The sequence below is a fragment of the Choloepus didactylus genome, chromosome 7, assembly GCF_015220235.1.
Source record: "Choloepus didactylus isolate mChoDid1 chromosome 7, mChoDid1.pri, whole genome shotgun sequence".
Taxonomy (NCBI): Eukaryota; Metazoa; Chordata; class Mammalia; order Pilosa; family Megalonychidae; genus Choloepus; species Choloepus didactylus.
In genome coordinates this window covers 126,181,978-126,202,126 of record NC_051313.1, presented here as the reverse complement: position 1 = coordinate 126,202,126, position 20,149 = coordinate 126,181,978, and the positions used below count along the sequence as shown (strand labels likewise).

Here is a 20,149-nt window from a genome sequence, read left to right as displayed (position 1 = left end):
GTCTAAAACTTTTCTGACTTGAAAAGCTGCCCCTTTTTTTTGGTCTTTTGGGTAGAGAGAGCAAACCTTTCTTGAGGATTTTTTTTTGTATGTACCCATTGGCATTTCAGTTTTCCAGCTTCTTCAGCTCCAACTTTGGATATATGAGGCAAAAAGAAAACTAAGGGAACTAACCACTGTGCCATTCTTACTGTCTCAAGGTCCCTAGCCAGTCTGCCTTCTTCTATCCACTCTTTTCCGAAAAGTCTTCTTATTTTTGTTTTATATACAATGTCTAGAGTTTTTAGTTGCACTTACTGTGAGGAATAGGGGAAAATATTCTATTTAATCTTTCTGGAAACCCTAACACGTTTTTGTATCTATGTTTATTTATATTATCCTGAATACAAACACAAAATTTCTGGAGCAGATATCAGAGTTATTATTACTAGCAGTAGATTTGTTGAAAGGATATTTAGTTTGATGTCATCCCATTGAACTGACACCAAAAATGAGTGTAATAAAGGTTTGCTAAGAAAAGAGATGAAAGTCAAAGTAAATTTTACCTTTCATTGTCTTTGGTTTTACAACTACACAAGAGGAAAAAAAAGATGTCCTAAAGGCTACAGGCATTTCAGAGAAGTATTATTGGAAAAGGAAACAAAGAGTAAAAATATCTTACTATGTCATGGGACAAAAACATTGTTACTTTTTATTAAATATAGGTAATCTGTTTAATCTGTCCTATTGTATTTAAGTTCTACTTTTTAAAGCTCTTAAATTTATGTATCTTAAGAATTCCCAATAATAGAGTCCACAAATTTTAAATATCCAATAGAGTTTTAAAGTTTCTGTATTAGAGGGCAGAAAGAAACATTAAAAAATTGTTATATTTTTCACACATATTTAATTATTACTACTATTAATTACTGCTTATTGCTATTATCTATTCCTATTGCTGTTTTGATTAAATAATAGCATTTATGTAACATAACAGTAACTAGAACACCTTTTTTTCATATTTTTACGTTAAAGTAATAAACATCTGTGTATAATTATTTATTACATATTACATTACTGTTTTGTTCCAGTAGGGCTGAGTCCCAGGTTGGCTCTCTAAAAAGTGGGTCATCCTAATACACTCCCCGGCGTTGAAAATCGAGCAACGAGCACAAATGCCCCCAGAGATCTTGGAGCAAGCTTGTGCCATCCTGACTCTGGGAATAGCTGGGTTCCCTCCCCTCCCCGGGGTGTTGGCTTGCCCGACCCTGCCGAGAATAAGGTGGACACTCACTGTGAGAACCCAGAGCCTTGCCCCGCCCCCTCCCTCATTATGACCTCCACGCACAGCCTACGTGACCTGGAAAAACGTTAACTCCCCTAATCACTGTTAGTTACCAAATCTCACGAGACCCTGCTGCAACTCCGTTGTCACAAACCTTTATAAGCCTCCGGTCCCGCGTTGGCACTCCTCTCTGTCCAGAACGCTGACTTTACCTTGCTAACCGTTAGCTATCAAGAAGAATCTTCTCCTGTTTGTAAGTTCCTAATTAAACTCGTGGGTTATGCTGTGCCAGGAGTGTTCTTTAGTCTTGGGGCTAATCTGGGTTAGGACTCTGAGTCCTGGGAAATGTGGAGATAAGGAACTCCGGGCAGTTTGTCTCCAGGGCCGGGTTTAGGCCTCCTGCAAATTCCCCAACCTGGGCGGGCTCGGCGGGTAACAGAATCGCGCGCAGAGACCGTTGTGGACGCGGGCCTGCGGTGGACCTGCCGGAGCAAGGAGGCCCCCTTGCCGCCGCGTCCCGGGACCACGCTCTGGGCTTCCCCGGGGGTGCGGGGGAGCACCCGGGAAAGGATGCGCCTGGGACACCCGCTGGGCCGCCGCTTCTGTCGGTTCTTGAAGACCCGGCTTTGCATAATTCATCTTCCTGCACCTTCTAACCCACCACGACATTCCCTTCACACGGTGAAGTGGGTCAGTAGATTTTGTTTGTAAAATTTTATCTGGCAAGGGATAAATTGGCGGTGGCGGTTGATGTCCTCGCCCCCATCTCATGGGCGCCTTGTCTTTAGTAGAATTCCAGTTCCGAAGGGAGTCCCCGCGGCGCGGCTCCCTCAGGAATTCTCAGAGCCAGGAAGAATGAAGGCCCAGAAGGGAGAGCTGACTTGAGCCTGCTTTGTTGTTACGTAAATATAAACAATCAGGTTGAGGAATCTGTTTCCACCGAGTTTCGGACCGGAGACCTTAAACATATGAGGCAAACGTGATAAGGACTACACTACGAAAACGGCTTCAAACCTGGTTTGCACCCATGTGAATTATGAGACTTGGCATGCAGTCTCCAGTTCTGTTTGCTACCAGGAACGCAGGAAGCGTTCATAGTCACAGGGCCTTTCTCTCTTAACTATTTATGAAAACAAAAAGTCAACTAAGAACTGACCTATAATTAAGCAAATTCTTCGCCTAAGGCTCCAGTTCTTGACCAAATGCCAGTCCTTAAAAGCTAAGACAGCTCCTGGGGAATACTGCATGATTTCGGGACCTCCCCAATGCTATCTAGGCCGGTTTTTCTGTCTGAGCAACAGACCTCATAGGCGTCTCTTGTTGACTGAGGACCCAAGGCCGGGCCACCACCCTGTCCATTATGAGCTCCACCCAGTCGCTTACATGACCAGGAAAGACATTAACTCCCCTAATCACTGTTAGCAACCAAATCTCAGGAGACTCTGCTGAAACTCCGTTGTCACAAAACTTGATAAGCCCCCGCTCCTGCCTTGACACTCTTCTCTGCACAGAACGCTGACTTGACTTTCCCGTTGGGCAGCCATCAGGAAGAATCTTCTGTTTGTAAGTTCAGGAGACGGTGGGAGGCCACTGGCATTTTCTGCCACAGTCTCACTTGTTACTTCCTTTTGCAGTCAATTGACTACAAGTCTTCTAACTGCCTGCTTCTGGGAATCATAGGGGAGCAGATGAAACTTAGAAAGCACCACTGTCTCTGATGCAGAATGCAAATACAAAAAGATAGAGTCTTTGCCCTTAAGGAACTCAAAAGTCCAGTAATGTCTTCCTCATAGAATTATGATGGCAGCTTTGTTCTGTTGCTTTATTGCCCAAAGCAATAGCTAATGCAGATAAAGCTGATGCAGACAATAAGACAAAATTTTAGGTTATCTCACTCTTATATTTCATGTTATTTTCAACAGGGTTGCACTGTAAACATAATATTTAAAAAATCATTTTTATATAAGGACTATTTGCCACCCAAATTGACAGTATGTGGCAACAGAATGTTACTGGCCACAGTTGCTGCAGATGAGACTCAAGCTGCAAATGTGGCTTTCTATATTTATTGTTAAACAGCAAACTGACTCAGGTTGAAGGTAAATGCCAATCTTGAGGGATGGGTAGGGAGGGGTAAGATAGTAAAAAAAAAAAAAAAAAAAAGGAAGGAAGAATTTGCATTATAATGTAGTATGTGGATCTGTACTTTAAAGATTTTGCTAAAACTTAGGAATATTGATTTTTTTTCTGGAATGAAATAAACTCAGAAGGTGGAAGCTATCACCTCCCTCAACCAAATTTAGGGAAGTATTCTTCATTTTCAGATTATGACCCCTACTGATAACTGGTAGCCACAGGTTTTCTCTGACAAATATTCTGCATGTGAGGTAAATGACTGTGAGGGAGAGACAGTAATATAGAACTCCATCTGGACTTGGAAACTTCAGAGTACAGATTTTTCCAGGAACCAACAAAGACCAATGAGTTATTTCCTCCTGGTCAAAGAGGACAGGAAAGGTCCTACCGATTTTGTAATTGCTCTCAAAATACTTGAAGGATATAATTGGCCTATCATTAGAAATTAGCTGAGAACATGATCTCATATTTGTCTTTTGAGGGAAGAACATGGAAAAAGATAACGGAAACTAGAATTTATTGAGGGTCTTCTGTTTGCATCTTATTTTATCCATGTTACATATTTTAATGTTTATTAAAATGCTTTACATTGCTCTACCTCTAACTGCAACTGTAGCACATCAACTTCTTCAGAGTCATTATTGCCTCCAAGAAGTCTTCATTAGGTCTCTAAATCAAATGCTATTATTTCTTCACACTATGTATCTTTCCTTCCTAACACTTTTACACTTATCTGTGGGATTATTTGATTAATGTCTCTCTTCCTATGAGAATGCACATTCTGTAAGGGCAGGGACAGACTGTTATTGATAAAAAATGAATCTTATGCTTATCACAGTGTCTGATACATAGTAGAAACTCAGTTATATAAGAAATTAATAAAAGCCCACTTAAGCCCCGTGAATTACAGATTATGAGGATGCTGAATCTTTGATAATTAATTTCACCTACTTAAGGTACAAAACTAGTAATTAGATTTGTTAGCATTAAATTACTGGCTTGTCAAATTCCACCCTTGATTGATGTTCATTCTTCTACATCTCACAGGACATTGGGGGTGTTTTTTTTTAAAGTTAACTTTAGGAACCTGAGAATTTTGTTCTTTTTCTTTATAATGTGGTCCACATTACTAAAGTAAAAAACAGGCCCCTTCTGTGTAGGATGTTAATCTATACCCTGCCTGTTCTGGAAACTTTAAAATGTTATCACATTTACTGTTATCTACAAAGCAATCTATAATTGTCTCCCCTGTGCACTTTGACAATAAATTTCCTCCCTGTCACATGACCCTTTGCTGTACCCATGCTCTCACGCTCAATAGAATGTCTTTGTCTTGAGCCTCTATAAGTGGTCCTGTTGATTCCCACTTAATTGCAGAGCACTCCTTCTACACTCTGAACTGCTGCTTTTGGAGCTGTTTGATTTATTCTGTAAGTAAGTTCCCCCAGTAAGTCTCGTATGCAGTCTGTGCCTGGTGGTCTTTCGGCTGGACACACTCCTGCAGGCCAGGACAATTGGCAAGCCAGTCAGGAGAGCAAGGAGACCCCAGCTACTGACTGTATGAATTCTGGGAAGGGAGAGTCTGGGGGAAATCCTGGAATGGCCTACAATATCCATGTGGGGAGGGGTGGCTGCTCTCCTAGATGAATGGGGACCACCAATGGAGTATGGGGATGCCCAGAATACCCCAGCTGGACTGTTAGTTCTGCAGCAGGCTGCAAGACAGTTGGGGTTTCATTAGAAAGAGGAAAGCCATCAGGCCGCTGCAGCCATTGCATGGCCTCTCTTAGGGGCTGTACGTTCAGTTACAGAAGAGGCCCTGGCTGCCAAAGCTACGATTCACGGTCTAGAGGAAGAGCTTAAGCTAAAAAGAGGTATGCGGATAGCCCAAGCAGATTTAAAAGATGCATTAAATGAAAGGCTACACCATGTAGATGAAAATTTAGCAATACTGGCATACCGATATGCTAGAGTAAGAGGGCTCAAATTGCACAAGGGGCAAGTAAGGTGTAGTCTGACTTCCCCTGACTGGGACCCCAAAGTGTGGGACCCTGTTGATTTCTCTTCAGAGGATGATGAACCCCAGTCTGACTGGGAAATTGAAAATGAGGAAAGAAAGCATGTTCGCCCTCTGATCCAACAAAAGGTTAAATCAGAGCAGCCCCAGCTGCTCCCACCAATCAAAAAATATATGTTCCTATGCAAGATTTTACTATCTTTGAATTACTCAAGATTGGAGATCAGTATAGACAAAAACTTAAAGAGCTCCTGTTAAATTGGTTACTACAACTGTGGGACACTGGTGCAGAGGGAATACTGCTTTCGGGGCATGAGATGAGTAAATTGGCTTCTGTCACTACCCATCCTTCCCTCCGCCAATGCATATATTCACTAAATAGCCCAGCTGGAATCAAATTCATTGCTTAATTGGCTCATGACTTAATGTAAAGAAAAGTGGCCCTATGAGGGGGATCTACCCCATGCCACCCCCCATTGGCACATTATTGATGAATTACAAGATATAGCAAGAGAATTGGGCATGAAATGTGCAATCTATGCTCCTAATTTCATTGGGCCCAATTTCGAAACTTTCACTGCAGGAATAAGATTTGCGATTTTACATAATTCCCCCAACTAATGGTACAGAACTTTGGTGCCTGTTCTTATCCCACTAGTAGGAGAGCCCATCTCAAAAATCACTGAAATAATTGCAGACCTAGGAACATCTCAATGCCTGAGGCAAAAAGGAGCTGGAATCAAGGTTATGGGTTGTGCCCTGAAAGGGCATAATGGCCCAAACCATGTCATGCAAACAAATGTGGGCTGACCTAATAGCTGCAGGCACTAAAATTGAAGATATTGTTAGACAGCCAAATGCTGTACTAGTAAGATTATGGAGTAAATTACCCAAAGAGCAAAGATATACTGAACTCGAAACTAAATCAGTGCATGGTGAAAGACTTGGCCCTTACAGTACAAAGAGCCTTCTGCTCCACCCATAGAAGAAGGCTGGCGAGCTCCCTTTCCCCTCTCATAGGAGGCCAGTCAAGATCCCCAAGTAAGAACTTAATAAAGTAACCACTTTGTTTGCAGCCATACCAAATATACGTATTTTATTGTAGGATATAAGTACTCAGTTAGGCCAATTTCACTTTGTGTTAGACCTTGCTAATGCCTTTTTTAGTATTTCTTTAGATCCAGCCAGCCAGCCAGCCTGTGTTCACCTTCATGTGGGAAGGACAACAGTGGACATTTACTGTGCTACTGTAAGGATCCTCCAGAGTCCCACTATTTGCCATAGTTTAGTAGCCCACAATTTAAAAACATGGAAACCCCCAGCAGAGGTCACCCTTTTCCATTACACTGTGATCTTATTCAAACCAGTAACTATCTTGCAGAATTAGAAACCGCCATTAAAGCTGTAGTGACACACCTTGAAAACCAGGGATAGGAAGTGAATCAGGACAAATTACAAGGGCCTGAATGCTCTGTCAAATTCTTGGATGTTTTCTGGTCAGGTAACTCTAAAATTATTCCCTCAGCCATTGTTGGTAAAGTGCAAAGTTATCCCACTCCATGTACTCCTAAACAATTGATCACCTTTCTTTGTTTACCACATTATTGAAGATCATTTATACCCCATCTAGCACAAATCCTAAAACCTGTTTATACCCTGGTTAAAAAAGGAAAAACAAGGGAATAGGATGTTCCACAGCAGGCTGCTTTTGAAAAAGCTAAATAAGCTATTGCATAGGCTGAAGCCCTAAGGGAGGTGGATCAAAATGTCCCTTGTGAATTGGATGTGGCCAATACCAAAATCAGCTTTGGGTGGGGCTGGTGACAAAGGCAACAGGCAAAACAAGTTCCCAGTGATTTTGGGTCTCAACTCTGGAAAGGGGCTGAACTGCAGTATAGCTCTTTAGAAAAACAACTGTGCTGCCTATAATGCATTACTGCAAGTTGAAGGACTAACCCAAAAATGTCCTGTGATGCTATGGACAACCATCCCCATACAAGGGTGGGTGCATGACACCACTACCAAATCCCACTCGGGAAGTGCTCAGCTTTTAACACTGTGACCAAGTGGAAAGCTTATCTGCTGCAACACTGTTTTCAACAGCAGTCCTTTAAGTGCAGACATGCACAATATTCTAGGACCAGTTTCCTATGTGGAAGAGCAATGTTTACACCTCCCCACTGATCTTCCTGAGATGGCTATCTCTGTGCCCACCATTGATGGATGTGGAAGTATACCTGATTCTACCTGGTATACTGATGGATCAGCACATGGGCAATCTGCCACCTGGACAGCAGTACTGTTCAACCAATACTGACACTATATAGTTGGAAACGGACTATGCAGTCAGTGGTTTATGAACCAGGATATGCACTAACCATTTGTACTAACAATTGGGTTGTGTTACTGAGGCTCGATGGTGTGGATGATCACATAGAAACAGGAACAATAGCCCATCACTGACCACCCCTTATAGGGGAAAGAAATGAGGAAAGATGTCTAAACTGCCTGCCATAAGCATAAGGTAACTGTTTTTTACATCTTGACTCATAACACTGACACTTTACCAGGCAACATTGAAGTAGATGCTCTAGCAAAGATTCGCAGCCTAGAGCCAACATCACACAAGGCTGCTGAGTGGTAATACAGAAAAATAGGACACCACAGATACCAAACTCTGTGGAGACTCATGCAACAATTCCAGCTGCCTGTCACAAGACAACAGCTGAAGGACATCCTGCTCCTCCTGCTCACTGAGACAACCAAGGATTGTTGGCCCCATCAGCCATGAGCAGATCTCAGTCACCTGGTGGCAGGTAGACTACATTGGACCCCTTCCTCTATCTGAAGGGGCAATGTATGCCTTTACAGCCATAGACACAGCCACTGACTATTACTGGCCTTCCCAGTGGGGAAAGCTACCAAAGAGCTATAATACATTGCCTAGAAAAATTAAGTGCTTTTTTTGGGATCCCCACACATGTGGACAGTCATAGGGGAACCCCCTTTACCAGACAAGTGACACAAGCCTGGGCCAGTGAACATGACTTTTTATGGGCATTTCCCCTGCCTTAGTTGTGAGGCAGGGGGGTTAATTAAAAGAATGAACGGGCTTTTAAAAGAACAATTAATATGCTAACCAGTCTTTGCAGCAGTGGACCTGGGGACTGTATCCAGCTCTAACCAGTCTCAACTCAAGACCCTGGGCCACTGCCTCTGCTCCCTTTAAATTACTAACAGTGGGTCCCTTGCAGGCCCTATGAATACAGGTAAAGGGACCAGTGAAGCTGCAGTCACAACAAGGTAATGATAATAACTTACTCTTGTCTGTGCCACAAGCATTAAAAACTGGAGAGAATAAAGTCAGTTGACCATGGTTCTGGCCAATGCAGCCCCACTGGTTGGGAATCTTAAGCCCATGGAGTATTGGAATTACACAAAATTTAAACATTATGCCACAGATTACACATAAAATGCCAAAGCTTATTTGTGTCATTAATCCAGGACCTCCCATACCCCAGGGAACAGTATGCATGACTTTGTGGACACTCATTATGCCCAACTGACTGTACATCTGACACCAGAGGGCTTTCTGCAATCTTAGGGGAGGAAATGTGGTATTTAAAACCCCCTCACCTGGAACCCTTTTATCTACAAATGGAAACTTAGCTTGTGTAAGTTTCAAAACCTGCCCCTCATTGTTCCCTATAAACAGCTTTCTTTTCACCCACAGCACTGTAAGAAATATATTTCTACAGTGGGCCTCTGCTGTAACCTATTCCTACAACAGGTCTCAGTGCTGGGTATGCACCAATCTGCCATCATCGGGTGCCTCTGTGCTTCCATGGACTGTTGGCTGCTGCTGGTTGGACAATGGGACAGGATGCTGACATGGAGAACACTGGAAGGACTACTTTTCTTTCTCTTCCTCAAAAAAAACTTTACCTTCTAAGACTAACATATTCATACATATATTCTCTAGTTTGGGAACAAGATAATAAGTCCTGACCATTACTGGGATATTCATTCAGTTTTTGATGGGTTAAGATGGTTACTGCTGAAACTGTAAATGTAGACAAGGTGACTCCAGTGTGCATGGAGTGCATTGAAGGATATAAAGATGTGGGGTGGCTGCCTCCTGAACTCTGCAATGTAACCATCTGTCTGCAGAACAGCAGCCACTTCCAATGGCAAAATGCTACTAATAAAAGTTGGGCCTACCCTTCTCCTAAGGGGTGGCTGTGGATCTTTGAGCAAAACAGCTCGACTTACTTGCCCTATGACTGAATTGGATGATACACATAGGGGTAACCCTATGTGCCAGCTACAATTTATGACTCGACTGCACAAACCCAGCAGTTTGGGAAATGGTAAAAACTAGATATAGAATAAAGTGGACTGCCTGGTGGTGTTACCTGTTAGCTATATATGTTCCAAGAGGAGCCACCATAGTAACTGAAAAACACATGGCTGCTTTAGCTAACTACCCTGCTCACATACTTAATGAATCAAAATTAACTATATCACTATTAGATAAAGAAACTACACAACTTAGAAAGGTATTTTGTATTCTTACAAAATAGAATGGCTCTAGATATCCTCTCTGCCATTCAAGATGGCACCTGTGCTCTAATCAACTTCAATATTGTATGTGTGTGTGTGTATATATATATATATATATATATATATATATATACCTGGTAATTCTAAAAACATCACATAAGTTTTATATCATATGCAAAATTATATACAAAACATTGACTATTTGGCTGATGACCCTTTGTCAAGATGGCTTAATCTTGGCCATGATGCCACTTGTAAATAGGTTTTCCTTCTCTATGTGCTAATTTGCTCATGTTCTGTTGCTTACTGTATTGTTGCTGTGGGCTATGGATGCAATGTGTGACCTATGGTCAATGCAAACTGCTGTGTCAAGGTGGATTGTGGGAGCCCAGAATCCGGGCCTTTCCCTAGGATTCTGTGGAACTCAAGCATTCGGCAGCCTGTGTGACCTAAGACCATTAATCAAAGTTTAACTGACCGCCCTAAGGAGGAAAGAATGTACAGATGGTCAATGTACCCAAGAAAACAGACCCCTTCTGCATAGGATGTTTCTATACCCTCCCTGTTCCTGGAAACTTTAAAATGTTATCATGTTTACTGTTATCTACAAAGCAACGTATAATTTTCTCCCCTGTGCACTTTGACAACAATCTTCTCATCACAAGACCCCTTGCTGTACCCATGTTCTTATACTCAGTAGAATGTCTTTGTCTTGAGCCCCTATAACTGACGCTGTTGATTCCCACTTAATTGCAGAGCATTACTTCTATACTCTGAACTGCTGCCTTTGGAGCTGTTTGATTTCTCCTGTACTAAAGTCCTCCAATAAATTCATGTCTTATTCTGTTCCTGGTGCTTTCTTTGGGATCTTGGCTGGATACCCTCCGGCAGGTCAGGACACATAGTTTCTTTTTCATGCATATACAAGCCAATGCATAGACACTATCTTTTTCCTAGTTTCATTCAAACAAATAGCGGTATACTGTATTGGCAAAGGTCTGAAAAGAAAACAAATGACACACTCAAGTTAGGGAGAGTTTATTACAAAAGCACTATTTTCTAAAGCTTGGATGTAAAAGAACACTAGGTATAGTGTAGTGACCAAGGGCTCAGAGGCAGCTAAAAATTTACAGTCTTATTCCTAAAAGACCGCAGGGATGGCACAGATACTTGAACCTAGTTTGAGCTGGGTGCCTTAGGAGGAAAAGTTATCTTGGTTAAAGGGCCAAAGTCATCTTGCAGAGAACTTAGAGGGAAGGATTCAGGAAAATAAAAACATTGACCTCACATTCCTCCCTCTCTCTGATCTCCTGCTTGGCTCTCCTCTGCATGAACCCAACTTTAATCCAGAGATCATGGCAAGTAGTCGTTGTGATCAGCCTCCTGGGGTAGAAAGGTAAGGAAGAATGCCCAGGATATCTGCTAAATAAAATATGTCAGGAGAAATCGAGGAGCATTCACTCATTCTGCCCCTCAGCATTTACCTCGGTCCTTCGTTAGTGAAAAGTTGATAGAGGGAGGTCATGCAGTTCCATTAAATATTTTTGTCATTGTGGACTGACATCAATCTCATAATACTCCCACCTGAAACCTAAAATGGTATCCCACACTGGTTTTCTTAATGCAAGGTAGAGGGAGGAAAGTGAAGCAAAGTCAAATAACATAAATTATAGCTACCACAGCCTGCTGGTGTAGCTGGCAACAAGGCCTAATGGTTATATCTTTCACCAACCATTCCATTTCTTTAATATTTTCTTCTGAATTCTGAACCAAACAATGTTCTTCACCTGGTAGGAGAAACCCATGCTTCATCCCTGCAGAAAATGAGACCTTGGTGGTCCTATCCTTATAGTGATGCTGCATTTTTCCATAACCTAGAAAATAGGGCAAAAAAGTAATTAGGGGAACAGCAATGATTCCTTGCATTCTAAACACAGTCCTCCTTGGCATCTTTGTGTGTCAGAAAGCAGTTTCTCCATGTGTTCTGAATTAATTACTTCATCCAATGTGACCCAGCTATCTGACAGAGGAATCCCGGATGACAGCAGCCTTCTTTAGAGACGGTATCCTCTTGTTGATGCCTTAATTTGGACATTTTCATATGGCATACATTCTAGGTAATTGGAATATATAAGTACTGAAGTGACAAAATATTCAGCTTTTATAGCCCTTTTGTCCTGGAAGACATTGACAGTTAAACAATTTTTTTTAAAGTCAGTTAGACAGTATGTTAGCAGGTGTTAAGTGAGATGAATGTGATGAAAAAAATGCCATTTGGGAGCCTTCTTGCCTTTTTGTTTCAGGCTTCCAGAGTGACCTCAAATAGTATTTGTACTATTAGCTTCCTGGGCTCTAGGATAGGCCTCTTTCAAAGTTTCAAAGCCCTCAGTATTGCCTAAGTTACAGAAATGGGGCTCCATCATTCCAGGGGAAGAGGACTCTTGTAAGGACAGTGAGTTTTATTTAATTTTTAAATTAAACATCCAAAGTCTAATGAGGCATGCAGTGAACGACTCCCTCTTTCTCTCGAATCCCTTCTCCTCAGTCTCGAGCCCCTCAACTTGTTACTGTTGTCATGAGTTTATTGATTATCCTTCAAGAGATATTCTGTAAAATGCACATACAAACTAATACAGATCTATATTCCATGGTAGCATTTTATGCACATTTGTCTGAATATTGCTGTGCTAGTTGGGATGTAATATGTCCCCCCAAATGCCATTATCTTTGATGCAATCTTGTGGGGACAGATGTATTGGTGTTGACTAGGTTGGAACCTTGTGATTGAGAGTTTCCATGGACATGTGACTCAATCAACTGTGAGTGAAACGTTTGATTTGGATAATTTCCATGGAGGTGTTACCCTGCCCATTCAGGGTGGATGTTAATTGGATCACTGGAGTCCTAAAAAGGAGTTAACAGACAGAGGACCTTAGAGCAACTGAGAGTGACATGTTGGAGGAGCTGCAGCTTACAGAAATATTTTGGGGAACACAACCCAGGAGCAAGCAGACACCAGCCATGTGCCTTCAGAGCTAATAGAGGTTTTCCAGATGCCAATGGCCATCCTTCAGTGAAGGTACCCAATTCTTGATGCCTTACCTTTTACTGTTTATGTGGCCTTTGGACTGTAACTTTGTAACCAAATAAATCCCGGTTATAAAAGCCAATCCATTTCTGGCATTTTACATAACAGTGGCATTAGCAAACCAGAACAATTGCTTTTATTTTTAAGTATATATATGCCTCTTAATGACCTTCCTCATTTTCTTTTAAATATGCAAAGTAGCTTATTGTGTAGATGTGCCATAATTTAATTAAATAATTCTGACAATTAGATTTTTCCCAATCTAGCTATTACAAATAATGTTGGAGAGAATAAGCTTAAGCACAATATAATATCTCACGTATGCAGGTATTTCCACATCCCACTTGCAGAAATGTTGCCTCAAAGTGTATGCACGTTTGAAATATTGGTAGATTCCTCCAAATTGTCCTCCGTTGCAGCGAAGCACAGGTTATTTATCTGTGGACAGCACAACTGAATAGGGTGCTGCAAATACTTAATGCAACTCCTTTCTTCATTACCTGCCACAACTATGAAGCAAAATCCGGCAAACTGTGAAGACTGTAGGAAAATTAAAAATCAGGGATTCTTGTGATGCTGGAATGTTGACTTCTCTCAGAGAGGTGATATTTAGTGGAGTGGGGTGGGAGGGGGTGGAATTGGGTAAGGCTGGGAAGAGGCTGAGTGGAGACGTCTGATGAGAAGGCTTGAGGATAACCCTGACGTATTACTGAAAGTAAACCTGTCCAATAAGGAACAGTAGAAAGAACTCAAGTAGGGCCAGTGAAACTGGAGAATAAAAGTGGGATGTGGAAATGGCAGTGGGACGATGGGACAAGACTATAGCTTTCAGGATCTTGTAAATTTGTATTTTTTAGGGGTAAAATGGTTGCTTGTATCGGGCTGTGATGGCCGAGTGGTTAAGGCGTTGGACTCGAAATCCAATGGGGTTTCCCCGCGCAGGTTCGAATCCTGCTCACAGCGTTACTCCGTAGTTTTTTCAACTGAGCGCACAAAACCCAAACCAACCAAAACCACAAGCAGCGTCCTTTCCTGAGTTCCAGGTTGGCCCGCCCACCTTTACCCCACGCTCTCCTCCTGCTGTGTTCAGGATCTTCCCATACCTAAGCTTGATTTCTCTCTGTGTCCTTCCAAGCCTCGGTTTCTGTGAACCCCGAGCGAGGGGCGGTGCGTCATTCAACACCAAGACCTAAGCTCTCTGGGTGCTCACCGCGATACTTTGTGCTCTCTCGATAGTTCAAAATATTAGAGTGTTAAATCTGAAAGCAGCGGCAGATCCCAAGGGCAAAGAGAAACTGAGGAAAACAGGTTTTTAAAATCTGGGAACAAATATCCCTGTGCTGATAATTAAAATGTGGGCAGCTTCCTTAAAGTGTTCTTTTGTACTTGGGGAAAAAAAAAAGTCATCTTTAGTGTTTATACTGATCCAACAGGCTGGTGGAAACCATAGAGGTCTAGGATCATAAATATCCACTCGTGTGTTTGCCAGGCCTCTTCAAAGCACTGTAGAGAATGGAGGAATTCGAGGCAAAGAGGATTCGCAACTCAGCTAAGGTAGAGAGGAGTCGGAACAAGGGCCCTGCGCACCCGGCTTGGCCCCCACCTACTGCGCTTCTCTCTCTGCGAGGACAGCCCTCGCTAATAAATACTTCTGTATTTTCACTTACCTAGTTCGCTTACATTGCACCTTTAGATAGTATTTAACTCGTTTATCTAAGGATGACTAGCCTGTTGTAATTTTATAATTACATCAACTCCGAGAGTCTAAGTTTCCATGTGAATTTGGTTCTTAGAATGTGTATCGTTACTGAATTCTATTTTACCTGATTTAGCGGATGAGGTTTTGGAATGTTTTTACTTGCTTTATCGAGGCTTATATACTCCTAATCTACTCCATCGAAATTATTTACTCCTCAGTGAGTTATGGATCTTGGGAGAGTGAGGTGGAAAATATATGATTCATACGTTAAGAATGTATTTCATTTCATTATATCAAAATCTAAAATGATATGAATCAGTAATTACTGATCCGCCCGCAACATCATTATCCAATATAAGTATGTAAGAAAATTTTGACATTGTTTGATATATGCACAGATGAACCGACTGCATAAATAAAAAAGCATTCACAATAGAGACAATAGAAATAAGCATACAAACAAATAAAAAAAATAAAAGTAAAAAACCTTTAACGGCTCGATAGTCACTTTATCACATACATAATGTTCCAAAGGAGAACGTTTCTTTATAAATATAAATATTTTGAGGAAATTAAAGTTGACCCCAAAAGAAATCGGTCTGCTTTACCAGAATCCACAGGTTCTTCTGCACATTTCTGTCAACACGATCAGCAATTTTCTCAACGCTCTTTGCAGATTAATATTGAATACTAGATAATCGAAGGTATCGCAGCCGGGAGGGCCAGTGGCGCAATGGATAACGCGTCTGACTACGGATCAGAAGATTCTAGGTTCGACTCCTGGCTGGCTCGAAATCTGACTTTTAAGTAAACGTTCCTCTGTACTTTGTTCAGTCCAGTAACGGAAACAAATTCTAAAAGTCCTTCGGAAGAGAATTGCCCTGACTTGGTGTCCTGAAGTCTGAATGGGTACCGCCCTTTCTGAAGCTTCTTATCTTTTTTGTCCTTCGTTTCTTTCACTGACTTGAGAAAGTCAAAGAAGCATCAGAGGAAAAAAAGAAAGAAATTTTTCTGCCATCGAACCGCGATCTCACTCTTAGTGTTCTCGCTCCTTCTGTCCCCGAGCGCCGCTCCTGGACAAAAGAGAAGGAACATCAACTGGAGGAATATCGAATTAAGAAAAGCGCGACTGTGGACAAAAGTTATCAGCGTTTCTCCCCTCGCGCCTCAGTTAGGTGATCTAGGCGAACGGGATTAAGCCTCGATTTCCCCGCTCAGCCCTGCAATCTCACCAAGAAGAACGCGGCAATTTCACAGAGAAAGACAGAAACCGAGAAACTTTTTAGATTTGAAAGGGAGCCCAAATAAAAGTTAAGCACACAAGAAGAGGACGAGGATGTAAGGAAGAAGTATCAAGTGGCAGCTTTTGAGCGGTATCTCTTTACAGACAGACCTCCTTTTTTTTTTTTTTTTTTTTTTTAATCATCATTTTATTGAGATACATTCACATATCACGCAGTCATACAAAACAAATTGTACTTTCGATTGTTTACAGTACCATTACATAGTTGTACATTCATCACCTAAATCAATCCCTGACACCTTCATTAGCACACACACAAAAATAACAAGAATAATAATTAGAGTGAAAAAGAGCAATTGAAGTAAAAAAGAACACTAGGTACCTTTGTCTGTTTGTTTGCTTCCCCTACTTTTCTACACATCGATCCATAAACTAGACAAAGTGGAGTTTGGTCCTTATGGCATTCCCAATCCCACTGTCACCCCTCATAAGCTACATTTTTATACAACTGTCTTCGAGATTCATGGGTTCTGGGTTGTAGTTTAATAGTTTCAGGTATCCACCACCAGCTACCCCAATTCTTTAGAACCTAAAAAAGGTTGTCTAAAGTGTGCGTAAGAGTGCCCACCAGAGTGATCTCTCGGCTCGTTTTGGAATCTCTCTGCCACTGAAGCTTATTTCATTTCCTTTCACATCCCCCTTTTGGTCAAGAAGATGTTCTCCATCCCACGATGCCGGGTCTACATTCCTCCCCGGGAGTCATATTCCACGTTGCCAGGGAGATTCACTTCCCTGGGTGCAGACAGACCTCCTTTTTACTGTTCCTGAAAAGGACTCTTGACGCTTGGGGGCAGAGTGGAGGAGCTTGGGAAGAAAATCAAGGTGAAGCCGTGGAAAAGGATATAAACAACCAAAAGAGATCTTAATTCGTGGGTATAAACCCTATTTATCTAGTGCGCTATTAAAGGCACTAGGAATTAAAAGAATGAACGCACCACGGAGCCCAAACCTCTTTTGATCCAGGATCTTTTTGGCTGTGAACAGGTTCAAAGGGGAAAAAATATGGACCAAGGGAGATTCGTAAGTAAATGCTTCTCATTTAGCATTTAGCGTGCAGGAGAATCTCATACCTTGGTTCCAGGATGCGACCCACGAATTCTTAGCCAAGTGATGCTGATTCTGCTATTCCGCAGGCCACCTCGAAGTGGCACTGAATTAGTGCCTTATATTTTATTACCAGCGTTTTACAGTTAATTTCAACAAGGAACTTCCACGGGGGAAGGAAAGGAATGGAAGTCTATACTGGGTCAAACCCACGACCTCAGCATTATTACCGTCAAGCTTTAACCAACCGAGGAAACCTACTTTCTACCCTCAAGGGATTTTTTTTTTTTTTGCCTCCTTTATAAAAGTGTAAATTTCATTGAATAGTTGTGTATGAGTGTGTGTGTGTGTGTGAGAGAGAGAGAGAGAGAGAGAGAGAAAGAGAGAGAAAATAGTTTGTTTTAGAGACAATTTAGTTTCTAATTCTCCCTCGGACAAACAAAAGACCTTTGATAAAATAAGTGTACTCACATTCTTCTTGGACCTGCTGGAGAAAACTTAGACTTTTTTAAACCTACTGGTTGAGATTAAAAATAAAATCTACAGGGATTATATAGTGAAGAGTGAATTTTTTCTCTACCCTCAGAATGTTCTAGAGCTGTGCTTTTCAACACAGTAGCTATTAGCACGTTTCAAGGATGTAATACAGAAAACAAAAGAATGTGCAATATCTCAATATTTTTACACTGATTGGATGTTGAAAGGATAATATTTGAAGTTAAAACACTAAAATCAATTTACCTGTTTGTTTTTACTTCTTTAATATGACTACTAGAAAATATATAATTACTCTATATCAATTATATCATATCATATATTGACATATCTTTTTGCAGTGAGTGATGAGGTGACATCATTAAAGTGGATTCAGTTTGTGAGGGACACCATTCTATTCTGAAGACTCAATGGCCATATCATTTGTTTTTTACTTCAAGACAGAGGTATATTCTTCCCCAAAAGCAATTCCTGGTAGATAAAAATGGTAAATTTCTCATACTGCATTTCTTTTACTGCCTTTTGTTTTCCATTCCATAGGATTCCTTGGCTTGGCTGATTAAAGAGCTTTTCTAATAAAGAAAAGATCTTGGATGACAACTTCATAGGGCTTAATTTTGAGCCCTAGTTTTGTTGAAGTCAGATTGAAGAATTTATTCTTGAAGAAACTGGTGTTATTCAAAGGAGTGGAAAACAGATTCTGGTTATTACTTTATCCATGTGGTTTCTGAGGATGGCAAGTGGAAACAATTTAAGGAAGAGAGAAGAGGGAAGACTAGGCGTGCCAGTTTGAATGTATTATGTCCCCCAAATGCCATTATCTTTGATGTAATCTTGTGTGGGCAGACGTTATCAGCATTGATTAGATTGTAATTCTTTGAGTGATTCTGTGGAGATGTGTCCCACCCAGCTGTGGGTGATGACTCTGATTGGATAATTTCCATGGAGATGTTGCTCCACCCATTCAGGGTGGATCTAAGTTGAGTCACTGGAGCCATATAAATGAGCTGAGGGACAGGGGAACTCAGTGCAGCTGTGAGTGACATTTTGAAGAGGAGCTACAGCCAAGAGAGACACTTTGAAGAAAGCACAGGAGCTGCAGATGAGAGATAGTTTGAAGACAGCCATTGAAAGCAGACTCTTGCTCCGGAGAAGCTGAGAGAGGACAAATATCCCAAGTACAACTAAGAGTGACATTTTTGAAGAACTGCAGCCTAGAGAGGAACGTCCTGGGAGAAAGCCATTTTGAAACCAGAACTTTGGAGCAGACACCAGCCACGTGTCTTCCCAGCTAACGGAGGTTTTCTGGCCACCATTGGCCATCCTCCAGTGAAGGTACCCCATTGCTGATGTGTTACTTTGGACAGTTTATGGCCTTAAGACTGTAACTGTGTAACCAAATAAACCCCCTTTTATAAAAGCTGATCCATCCCTGGTGTTTTGCATTCCAGCAGCATTAGCAAACTAGAACACTAGGCTATATGAAAAGTTGCATGAAAAATCACTCCCTGTATGGTATTACTGAAACACCTTAAATTCTTTATTGGATACTGTTCTGGTTTGCTAATGCTGCCATTATACAGAATACCAGAAATGGATTGGCTTTTATAAAAGGGGTTTATTTGTTTACAGAGTTGCAGTCTTAAGGCCATAAAAGTGTCCAAGCTGTGGCAGTAACAATAGGGTCCCTCGACTGAAGGATGGCCAGTGGCAGCCGGAAAACCTCTGTTAGCTTGGAAGGCATGTGGCTGGCGTCTGCTTACTCCCAGGTTGCATTTCAAAATGGTGTTCTCCAAAATGTCAGTGTCAGCTTTCTATAGCCATCTTCAAAATGTGTCTCTCAGCTGTGGCTCCAAAATGTCACTCTCAGTTGCTCTCCAAAATGTTATTCTTAGCTGCTCTGAGTTCCTTCTGTTTGTCAGCTCTTTTATATGGCTCCAGTGATTTAATTCAGACCCACTCTGAATGGGGTGGGGTAATAACTCCATAGAAATTATCCAATCAAAGGTCTTTCTCACAGTTGATTGAGTCACATCTCCATGGAAACACGCAATCAATAGGTTCCAACCTAAACAGCACTAATACATCTGCCCTCACATGATTGCATTAAAAAACATGGCATTTTTGGAGACATAACACAACCAAACCAGCACAGAAACCAAACAATTCCTAATTCTCATCTGATGACACCCCCCCTCCTCTATACCATGAGATGATTAGTAATGTGCTCTGCAATCATTGGGTATTATGTCTTTGATCGTTCTATAACTTTGCCATTTGAAAACTTGCAGTAACTGCTCCAGTAGTTACTAAAAATCATTATTTTTTTATTTTTTATGATCCCCACCACTAGTATTAATTCTTTCTGCATCTGGAGTATTCACTATAATGATACCCAGTAAATATTTGCAAATGTAACAGTGAACATCCAGTGTCTTTTCTCCAGCTTCATGGAAGTCAATATAATGGAGCTGGACACTGGAGAAGCTGGAAAGTCCACAAGTGCTACTGGAACCATATAGCAAAGTTATATTCCTCCT

At 41.4% G+C, this 20,149-nt stretch overlaps 1 long non-coding RNA gene and 2 other non-coding genes across 3 annotated transcripts; all 3 read left to right on the top strand.

Moving 5' to 3' along the window:
• Positions 1–1,479: 1,479 nt before the first annotated feature.
• Positions 1,480–18,181, top strand: LOC119539833. The gene is made up of 3 exons (XR_005217951.1): positions 1,480–1,517; positions 17,951–18,055; positions 18,150–18,181. It is a non-coding gene; the product is annotated as an uncharacterized LOC119539833 (long non-coding RNA).
• TRNAS-CGA lies at positions 13,950–14,031 on the top strand. The gene has a single exon. It is a non-coding gene; the product is annotated as a tRNA-Ser (tRNA).
• On the top strand, positions 15,487–15,559 carry TRNAR-ACG. The gene has a single exon. It is a non-coding gene; the product is annotated as a tRNA-Arg (tRNA).
• Positions 18,182–20,149: the final 1,968 nt, after the last annotated feature.